Below are 11,690 nucleotides of genomic sequence, written 5' to 3' on the forward strand. Positions count from 1 at the left end.
ATGTAAAAATTAATCGAAAATATTTTTTTTTCATGGAAGAACACCTACGGATAGACAATTGCGGGGGTGCGTCATGGACATAAGGGGGGGGGGCACCACTGCTTTATATACAGAGGTGAGCAAACTAGTGATGTATTTTAGGAAGAAGGCTAGCAAGAGAGGCCCAATTACTTACATCATAAGAGCTTACAGAACACAAAACACTATTGCTATATGGCTAGGCAGGTTTTATTGTAATTGTTTTTATCTTATATTTTCGAAATGCGTATCCAGTTTTTCTTTAAATTGTTGGGGGCCCCCGGCAGAGAGGGGGCTCTAAGCTATAACTTGTTTAGCTTATACATAAATCAGGGACTGGTCACAGAGATGACCGAAATATCGTGAAAATGGAATCAAATAATAGCAACATTCGTGGTACAAGGTTTATTTAGAAAAGGTTTGGGAGCGAAACTCAAAGAGTGGTGGTGCAAAATGTAAGACTTCTCTGAATTTAAAAGAGTTCAAAATATGGGGACATGATTAGTTGGCTCAAGTGTACCTAAAGTAGCCAGTGTGTAGCCAGGTGTGTCGCGAGGAACGGTTTCCAAGATGATTACGACTTACAGACCCCATGGCAGAACAACATCGGCGAAAAGTGATAGTGGATGAAAGAGAAGCCTCAATGACAAAGATCGCTGAACTTTGAAGAGGATTGCTACCAAGGACAGTAAGGCGAATGCAGGAAAAATAAACTGCTACATAACGAAAACATCCATGGTCAGGTTGGAATTTCGAAACCGCTTGGAATCGCCAACAACATTCTAGCACGAAGAAAATAGTATCGATAATGTGTAAGAACCGCCGATGATTGGAAGTGCGTAATATGGTCCGTTCAGTTCTTCTCAAGGCTACAAATCCTACTCATCTCAAACATATGACCAGTGCGTTATACATTCGCGATGTCTTCAATCTTGTCTTCAGGTCTTGTCTGAACATTATGAAACATATCTTTCAGCAAGAAATCACGTGTCCCAGTACCACGAGTAGAGCCTAGCATACACCTTCTACCTTGTTCTCCTAAGGACGTTTGCACACGGCAACGATAATATCGGTGGAAGCCCCGATAATATCGGTGTCGGTGTCGGCGTACTTTGCACACGTCGCCGACAATATCGGTGGAAGCCCCGACAATATCGGTGTCGGCGATAGTTTGCACACGTGGCCGATAATGTCGGCGCTGAGACTAGTATTGGACAGGACGTGAAAGAGAGAAAATGAGTCCAGCTATCAACAAGATATATCTTCTTGCCTTGTTGTACTTACGACGTAGAAACAGGAAATGTAGATCGCGAAAGCTTTGGGTTCATCCATTATTGACTGTGCGTTATGTAGAAGGTGCTTTTTATACACTATATGAGAAATTACGCGAAGACGATGCAAAATTTTTTAATTACTATCGCATGTCCACACAAACTTTTGATTTTTTAATAGAAAGAATTGGAAACCATATTCAACGCCAGCATACAGAAATGAGACCCTGTATTCCACCCATAGAAATGTTGGCAGTTGCAATAAGGTAAGTCTATTATTATTATTATTATTATTATTATTATTATTATTATTATTATTATTATTATTATTATTATTACTATTATTATTATTATTATTAAAAAGATTTTAAAATATTCAAGAGTGGGTATACGTTATGGCAATAATTTCTAGAACATCACTTTCAATGGAAAAGAACGTTTTTTCCCGTCGACGGGCTTTAACTCTGACGAACAATTATACAAACAAGTGTTTTATGCAGTCAGGGATTCCGCCAGACCCCCCCCCCATAGGGGGTGTCACCCCTAAACTTCGAGTAACACCCTCCAAACTTCTGCCTTGATCCGAGCCTGAATAGGCGATTTTTCACAATTATTTCATGTTTTGTGCGAAGAAGTCCTATTTGAATATAGAACTTTCAAACGATTGAAAGAATAAGTTTCTTCAAGGGATTTCTAATGAAACTTTCCTGTGAAGAATATAAATCCATTATATTTCCTAATTTGTCAGCTCTGGCAACAAAACGTGTGCTTGTTCCAATCGGTACCGCTTCAGTCGAGAGATCATCTTCAACAATGAATAGAATTTTAACTTCAGAACGGTGCCGGCTCCCCCAGAACACGTTAATAATTTGAAGGTGTCCTTGGAAGAACCTTGTTTACTGATGTTTGAAGTGAAAATAAAAGTGTTGAGGCTGATTTTGAAAATTTTATAGGTTGTGCACAGGCCCATCCGCCCGTATCCAAGGGGGTCTAGGGGGGCGGCCCCCTAAATTTTTGCTGCCCCCTCCTAAAATTTTCACGGTAGGGTTGCAAATGACCTATAATATGGTGATGAACTATAATATGGTTGGATCGGGCCATCCCTAACTTCTGCCTCTTCCCCCCTACATTTTTGGGCTGGCTACCGGCCTGGTTGTGCATACGGGAAATGGTTCAGAAGTCCTATACGAGTGACATCGGTTCAGTTGGACCATGAGTGAATCAAAATAAATGAACTTGCGTTTCAAAGAACATTAAAGAACTTGGAACAGTGATTTTCAATATTTGTAAGACTGCGCCACGGTTCACAAATATGCTTGTAAATATATTTCCAATACTTTTTTTTTTCATTAGGATCACAAAGAGCATTTAACATGCTTATTAAACAAACCCGCATAAGGCATGTATAAGTTATAAAGTGGTGTTACAATGTGTGAATATGTGAAGAAGCGTAATAATGACGGTTCAGAGGAGAGTTTGTCAAAATATGCATACGGTAGTCATCAAGACTATTAATACATTCGTGAATATATGAGTCATATTGGTAAAAAATTACAAAATTACAAAATACAAAATTACATTGGCTATAAATTTAAACGAATTGAGTTACCTACAATGTTGCGATAAACGTACACTCATGTCCAAAATTATTGTCGCATGTCTATAAATATGTTGATGTAGGAATATAATTTTTACTTTTCAATTTTGTCCTTAAAAGAGTCTGTTGTCTTATCCCATATGCAAGGTCTGCATTCCACAAGTTCGATAAGGGTTAAAATATCATACGGAAAAATTTTTGCCATCTCTAAAATTGTAAGCAAAACTAGAAAGGTAAGAACACAAGAACACACAACCTTTTCGCCCACTCACTATAGCTAAACTGGAGAACTCTATCAGGTGGTCGATCCCGGTACAAAGGGGAGAGGGAAAACTTGCATACATAGCTCTGGTCTTTGTTTCCATTCGCCATTCCACAAATTCTTTTAAAAAATGGGGGTAGCGTTGGAAGTTAGAGAAAAGATGTGCGACAAGTGAAGCGTGGAGTCACATCCCTGTTTTTCAGATCACAATCAAGAGAATGCCAAATGAGTCACTTGTCCTCGGGAGCTTTGAAAAGAACGTTTGATTATCCTAGGTTCGTTTCAAAATAATAATAATAATAATTCTACTTGTCAATAAATATTCTATTCAATCATTGCTTATCGAGTGAGACCGGGAAAATTGTGTGCACACAATTCTGATGTAAATAAAAGAAAGTAATAATAATCAGGATTTTTCCATATGCTTATGTTCACAGAGTATCAAACTTTGAAAATTACGCTTGAATTAATTTCCAGAATATAATAAAACTTAAATGCATTAGTAGATTTAAAAAGATACAATCAAAGAGAGAGAGAGAGAAAGAAAAAAAAAGGGAGTAGAAAATAATCAACGGAAATTGGTTATGTAAATTTCCTATATTCTATTTGATAACTATTTAGAGGGAAATCAGTACTCTTCAGACTTCCCACATTTTATATTTATTTAATAAAGGGAATTAGCTACTCCAAAACAGAGACTGTAAAAAAATAATAAGCTGTTCCAAAGTTGTTTATAGGACAAGATAATAATAATAATATACAATTGTAATAGAAAAAATGGAAAAACAACAAAATTCCAAAGAAAAGAAAAAAACAAAAATACACAGCGCCTTGTCACTCCCTTCATCTAACCCGCTGGCCGGCCGACATTATCGGTGGCGTGTGCATCCAATCATAAGAAAACATTGCCCCCGACAAAATCGGTGTCGGCGGTACCGCCGACAGTATCGGGGGCTTGGCCGACAGCATCTGCGTGTCGGAGGAACGGCCGATAATATCGGTGGCGTGTGCAAGCTACGATTTGAATACATTGAAGTCGATTTCACCGCCGACATTATCGGTGGGACCACCGATATTATCGTTGTCGTGTGCAAACGCACTAAGTCTCTGCCCCTAAGTGCGTTTGCACACGGCAACGATAATATCGGTGGAACCACCGATAATGTCGGCGGTGAAATCGACTTCAATGTATTCAAATCGTAGCTTGCACACGCCACCGATATTATCGGCCGATCCTCCGACACGCAGATGCTGTCGGCCAAGCCCCCGATACTGTCGGCGGTATCGCCGACACCAATTTTGTCGGGGGCCATGTTTTCTTATGATTGGATGCACACGCCACCGATAATGTCGGCCGGCCAGCGGGTTAGATGAAGAGAGTGAGTGACAAGGCACTGTGTATTTTTGTTTCGTTTCTTGTCTTTGGAATTTTGTTGTTTCCATTTTTTCTATTACAATTGTATAATAATATTATTATTATCTTGTCCTATAAACAACTCCGGAACAGCTTATTATTTTTTTACAATCTCTGTTTTGGAGTAGCTAATTCCCTTTATTAAATAAATATAAAATGTGGAAGTCTGAAGAGTACTGGTTTTCCTGTAAATAGCTATTACCAAATATAATATAGGAAATTTAGATAACCAATTTCTTGATTATTTTCCACTCTTTTTTTTATTTTTGTTTTTTTTTCTCTCTCTCTCTCACACACACACTCTTTGATGGTATATTTTTTAATCTATTAATGCTTTTAAATTTTAATACATTCTGGAAATTAATTTAAGCGTAATTTTCAAAGTTTGATACACTGTGAACATAAGCATATGGAAAAATTCCTGATTATCATTACTTTCTTTTATTTTCATCAGAATTGTGTGCAGATCACTTTTACCGGTTCCACTCAATAAGCAATGATTGAATAGAATATTTGTTGACAAGTCAAAGTAGAATTATTATTATTTTGAAACGAAACCAGCACAATCAAACACTCTTTCCAAAGCTCCAAGGACAAGTTACTCATTTGGCATTTTCTTGATTGTGATCTCAACAATAGGGATGTAACTTCATGCTTCACTTGTTGCAGATTTTTTTCTCTCATTTTCAAAACTATCCCAAATCCCCCCTTTTAAAAAATAATTTGTGGAATGGCAATTGTAAACAAAGAACAAAGCTATGTATCCAAGTTTTCCCTTTGTACCGGGATCGACCCCCTGATAGAGTTCTACAGTTTAGCTACAGTGACTGGATGAAAAGGTTGTGTATTATTGCATTCGTATCTTTCTAGTTTTGCTTAGATTTTTAGAGATGGCAGGATTTTTTCCATTCGATATTTTGGGGACGCGGCAGAAGTCCTAAATGGCAGAAGTCCTAAAATGCAGAAGTCCTAAACGGCATTAGACCTAAAATGCACAAGTCCTAAAAATTATTTCGCGGCACAAGTCCTAAATGGCAGAAGTCCTAAAGTGCAGAAGTCCTAAAGTGCAGAAGTCCTAAAATGCAGAAGTCCTAAAGTGCAGAAGTCCTAAAATGCAGAAGTCCTAAAAGGCAGAAGTCCTAAAAATCATACCGAGGCAGAAGTCCTAAAGTGCAGAAGTCCTAAAGTGCAGAAGTCCTAAAAATCTCTTGTGGCGCTACCATCGCGTCCGTAAGAAGAATACTGTCAATCTGTTAGTCAAGTTTTAGATATACTGTTTCATATTACAGAGCCTTAGTTCTTACAAGTTATTTGTATAAATACATATTCTATCGTTCTGAAATAATAAATAAATAAATAAATAAATAAATCCTATTGTCCTTTCTTACTCTTTCCATGATATATTTCTATGTTGACAAAATTTTAACTTTCTACCAAATGTGATTCCCAGATCTTTCATAATGTCTGTTTTTCTCTATTTCCACACCATTGACTTCATATTAGTAATATAATATTGTGTTTTAGTTATGTACGTCATAAATTTTGCTTTCCTTGTGTTGTTTTGAAGTAAATTATTTTTACACATATATTTCTTGTACAGAAGTCTTTCTGTAGCAAATGATTGTCATATTCGTAATTAACTACTCCTGGGATACGGCTGTTTCGGTGTAGGACGTTTTGGTGCAGGGCGTTTCGGTGTACGAATTGCTCGGTGTAAGGACGTTCGCCGGTTAAGGTGAGGCTGGTTCGGTGTAAAAGTTATAATGTTTACACCGAAACGTCCACTCTTCAAAATGAAAATTGTTCGTTAGGGAGAAATAAATTCACGAAGTAGAATATATAAATTAATAAATAAAATAAAAATTAAATGTTTCTGTAATTGGCAAGGGTTACTTATTTATAGTGAGTCCTCTCGCTTCACTCTATGTCAGAACTTCTTATATCCTCAAATGTTATAATTATTAATTGATTGGGAAAACGTTTTACGGTAATGATATATAGTAAAAAAGTGTGTGATGCATAAACATTGTGTACACCACACACACCTTATTACGGCAATAACTGTGCACAAATCGCAAAATGCTGCACAATCTTTGAAAGAAAATTTTCAAACACAGATGGTTTTTCTTCCAATAACCGCTTTTATATCATGCATACCCAATAAGATTAGCAAATCTAGGAAAAGAAAACTGATTATGAATCAGTGATGAGATCTTAATTATATTATTACGGAGAGGTAAATTCATGTTATAGTTGTAGAGAAGGACAGTGTCAAAAAAATGTCTCAAGAAAATTTTTAACGGCCTAAAGAACACAACAAGAGGCTGAATCCTACCAGTTGTTCCTGCAGAAATTGTTTCTATTATGAGTTACTCTTTTGTTCTTAAACGTGTTTAATAATTACAGCAAATGAAGGATGTTTATAATAGAATGTGAAAGAATACAGTTTTAAAAGAATTAAACTACGTCAACATGTTAAAATAATTAAAAGAACCTAATTAATTAGCCACTTTGTACTCTCATTTGCTTAACTGGAATAACCGAGGCCTAAAGGAAAAGAGTTTTCTGCCCAAATCTTATAAGCAGTGGGATATTTTAATATTATAGAAATTGACCCTCCTTCCCCTTAGAAGTGTAATTTTCAAGATACTGAAACATATAGTATTTTATTACTTTTAGTTAAAAGTTCAAATACCGAGTTTCACGCATCTAGCTTAAACAAATCCTTCCTTAATTTATTTACATATTTTCTGAGTAAGTAATGGGGAATTCGAACATTAAAAAAGTGCTCCCTTTGCTCTTTCCTTTTTATGTGTTCAATTTTCAGTTTTTTTTAACAGGAAAGATTATATGCCAAGTTTCATTTTACTAGCTTCAGAAACTTGCGAGATACACTACCCTTTAAAAAAATCTTGCCCCGCCCGTTTTACGATACTTATTTCCAAAAATTCTTTCTTATGTCCTGCTTTCATAAGAAAATTATATTTTATAATTAAAATTTAACGACTCTACTTGTAGTAGTATGCCCAAAAAATCACTCATCTTTACTCTTTTATATAAGAGTACAGAAGAGAAATACAGTCAAACAAATGGATTTCCATGAACAGTTTCCGATTTCTTATAACTACCTGATTCGTACCTTTCCCACAAGCTGTGATTTTAAATTTACGCTCTGTCAGGGTCCAGGTTTCAAAAAGGAACTAACTGGAAATATAATAATATTATGTATTTGTGTACATGTGTAATACATGTGTAATACATGTGTAATTTATTGTCTTATTGAAGCTTTCGTAATCTGGAAATAAACTTTTGATTTGCTTTTAATATATAAAAATCATGCACCCCTAGAAAAATTTGCAGGCTACACCCCTAAATGACTATGTAGTAATTTCTGCAAAAATGGCACAGGACCTAAAATTTAGGTCTAATGCCTATATTTTTAGGACTTGTGCCATTTAAGACTTATTAATGTCACCCACTGTATTGCATAATAAATGTTCTTTGCTCAATTTTAAATTTACTGCGTTCTTTATGTATACAGTTGGTATTTAATGCTCACTCGTGAAATGTCTAATGTGCTTTTGTCCTAATTAAGTAAACTTTGGTGGATTTTTGTCCTACTCTTAATAAAATACGCTCCGCACAGTATATATTGCAATTCTGAATGCTTGCTTGGTTTCAGAAGTCTGGTAAAATATTCTTTTTAAACATTTTTTTAATTATTTATTTATTTATTTATTTATTCTTGTTTTAGGAATTTGTCTTGGGATTCTCGTATCTCCATTCGAAAGAAACGAATTTCTTAACAAATTATGTAATTAATCCTTAGAATGAAATAGGTTGTATTATGTAATTCGTGTATAAGTGCAGAACAAATAGTGATAATAACGATCTTAGTAGTACAAATATAGCTGTTACTGTTGGAATTAGATACGTTCGTAACATTATTGCCAACTAGTTGCTGCATCGTCCCAATTTCGTGTGGTGGTGGCGAATTTCAGAACTAAAGCAAGTGAATGATAAAGGCACAAGTCCTAAATGGCAGAAGTCCTAAACGGCAGAAGTCCTAAAATGCAGAAGTCCTAAAGTGCAGAAGTCCTAAAATGCAGAAGTCCTAAAATGCAGAAGTCCTAAAGTGCAGAAGTCCTAAAATGCAGAAGTCCTAAAGTGCAGAAGTCCTAAAATGCAGAAGTCCTAAAGTGCAGAAGTCCTAAAATTTAGGTCTAGTGCCCATATTTTTAGGACTTCTGCATTTTAAGACTTCTGCACTTTAGGACTTCTGGATGTCACCCGATATTTTAACCCTTATTGAACTTGTGGAATGTAGACCTTGCATATGGGATAAGATAACAGACTCTTTCAAGGACAGAATTGAAAAGCAAAAAGCATGGCGAAAAGTTTATGCAAGCCTTGCCCAGGATTTTGAGTTCATGGACAAAAAGAAACGAGAAACGACAGGTATGTATGCAACAGCGCAAATCTGTCTTCAACATTGGGGGCGGCTAAGATCGTTCCCATATTATATATATAGCGATGTTCAAACTATTTCTGTAGTCGAGAAACAATGCTGTGGAGGATCAGGGGAGCAGAGTTGTCTTCAACATTGGGAGGCGGGTAGATTTGAGGCTTATTCTGAGTGGACATTAATTTCATCTCACTTTCCTTTCTGGCGATCGGACACAATCAAATTTCTCTCCCCCCAAAAAAAAACACATTTCAAATCGGATTATTGCGGGGACAATCTCCCCAGTTCCAAGATTGGAGGGGACATGTCCCCTTCATCCCCCCGGGATTTGCGCCAGTGTATGTATGGAGCAATGTAAAACAGAATTACTAATTCGTATCTTATCATTTAATCTACTATGACATTAGTGTTAATTGCATGGAAAACAAAATAATATACATACAATATGTAACAGTGTTCCAACAAAAAATAAAACTAATATAGTTTGCAATGTACAGCAGCATCAATTCTCATCGAAACGAAAATAATGTGTTTACAGCATCTATTTAAAACGGCACTGTTAAATCTAACATGTTTAGGCATAGGGCTATTTTTTCTAAGTTTTGTACCGTCCTCCACACCTCTTCAGAACAGTTTTTGTAGTCCTTGTTTTAAAAAATAATTTTCCCAATTATTTTTTTTAAAATTTGTTTTCATATATGGAGATTTTTTGTGTGTGTCGCTTACTTCGCTCATCACCGGCAACGATATTGTCGGGGCTTCCACCGATATTGTCGGCGACGTGTGCAAAGTACGCTGACACCGACACCGATATTATCGGGGCTTCTACCGATATTATCGTTGCCGTGTGCAAACGCACTAAGGCTTATAGAGCATGTGTGGGATGGCTGCCAGCCGTACTCCAGTAATGAACATCAACCAGCTACAGCAAGATGTGCGAGGGGCGTAGGATACAGTACCCTAAAGAGAATTCAGCATCTATACTACCGGGTGCCTGCATGTGCAGCTACTTTGTTGTGTCTCGGAATGCTTACACACATTACAGAGGTTGTTCCACGTATACGTAACAAAATTGTACTTGCTAAGTAGTTACGAATATCCATCGCGCTAGGTGAGGCAGTACTCGATATGTCTCCCCTTGTTCCGAACGATGGCCGAGCAACGTGGTTTTCATCGTACAGCATTGCCCTCCTAGGGCTTAATATGGTCTTTGTCATAGACAGTGAAGCTTCTTCTCACTTTGACCAGATCTTTTTTGCACAGTGTTGTCGTAGGTTATCCACTTTTCATCACTCGTCATTAAGCAGTTTATAAATCACTCGAGTTCGTTTCATTTCATTAAAGATTCGTAGATAGAAATTCGATTGAGTAAATGGCTTTGAGTCAGTCATGTGGTCCAACGTTGAACTTCTTTTTGTAGCTAGCTTTCCCAAATGTGATTAATATTTAGGTCGTTGGTGATGCCATGACTACCTACACACGGCGAGAATAACATCCATTCTTCTGTTATTAGTCTCCCACTGCAAGGACCATGTTAGACATTGAATTTTAGGCAACGAAAGTGACAACCATTTTTTGGATGATGCTTTTTGATAACGTAGAAGTGTGAGCAGGCACGTAGCCAGGATTTCGTGAAGGGGGGGGGGGTCCGTGACATGAAATACTGTGGTCATTACAAAAGGGGCTCGATCACTCTAAACTATTTTACTGGAACATATATTGGTTCGTTTAGCAGCATTTCGTAACGGAGGGGGGGGGGAGGGGGAGTGACATGAAATTCTGAAGGCCCAGGAGCTCGATCAATCTAAACTACTTTAGTATCAACGTATATTGGTTTGTTAGGACAATAAAATGAGGATATGTTGACAAGTATTTTAATAACAAACTATGAAGAAATTTCGAGCAAAATAATAATAAAAAAAAGTATTGAAAAAGATTTTGCAACCTGTTTATTCAAATATAATTTTTCTTTCGTTATGACCTCAATTATTATAAAAAGTACATACTGAAAACTGTCTTGTAAACTATCTTCTAATATAAATAAAATAAAGAGTTTGTTTGTGTGTTTGTCTGTCTGTCTGCCTGTGTGCGGCCTGGGGACCAGACGAGTGGACCGAGAATTACCAAATTTTGGTCAGGGGTACCTTGGCACAGGTCCCAGATCAAGACGAAGCGTTTTTTTTTAATTTCGAAACAGTGGGGTCTCAGGTGGGCGTTTACCGGAACCGGCTTGGGAACCAGACAAATTGACCGAGAGTTACCAAATTTTAGTCACAAATACCTTGGTCCAGGCTCCAGACCAGAGTTAAACCTTTTTATCGAAATTCGAACCAGGGGGTCTCAGGGGGGCGTTTACCGGGACAAGTAAAAGCAGTAGAAAATGACCAATATTTATTTATTTATTTAACAATCACCAGATACAGCTCAGAAGCCATTTTACATTGGATATCCAACAACATTAACAATGGAAAGGATTTGGGGAGGTATCGGCCAGGGCCTGTTTAGTAGGTGCCATCCCGGTATTTGCCTGGTAGGACTGAGGAAAACCCTGGAAAACCTCAGTCAGGATGGTAGGCAGCGGGATTCGAAGCCACGACCTCCTGAATGCGAAGCCAACGCTCTACCACTTGAGCTATTAGTGTCGAATTCATATTTTCGCGGTC

Source organism: Thermobia domestica, chromosome 15 (assembly GCF_964235325.1).
Source record: "Thermobia domestica chromosome 15, izTheDome1.hap1.1, whole genome shotgun sequence".
Lineage (NCBI taxonomy): Eukaryota > Metazoa > Arthropoda > Insecta > Zygentoma > Lepismatidae > Thermobia > Thermobia domestica.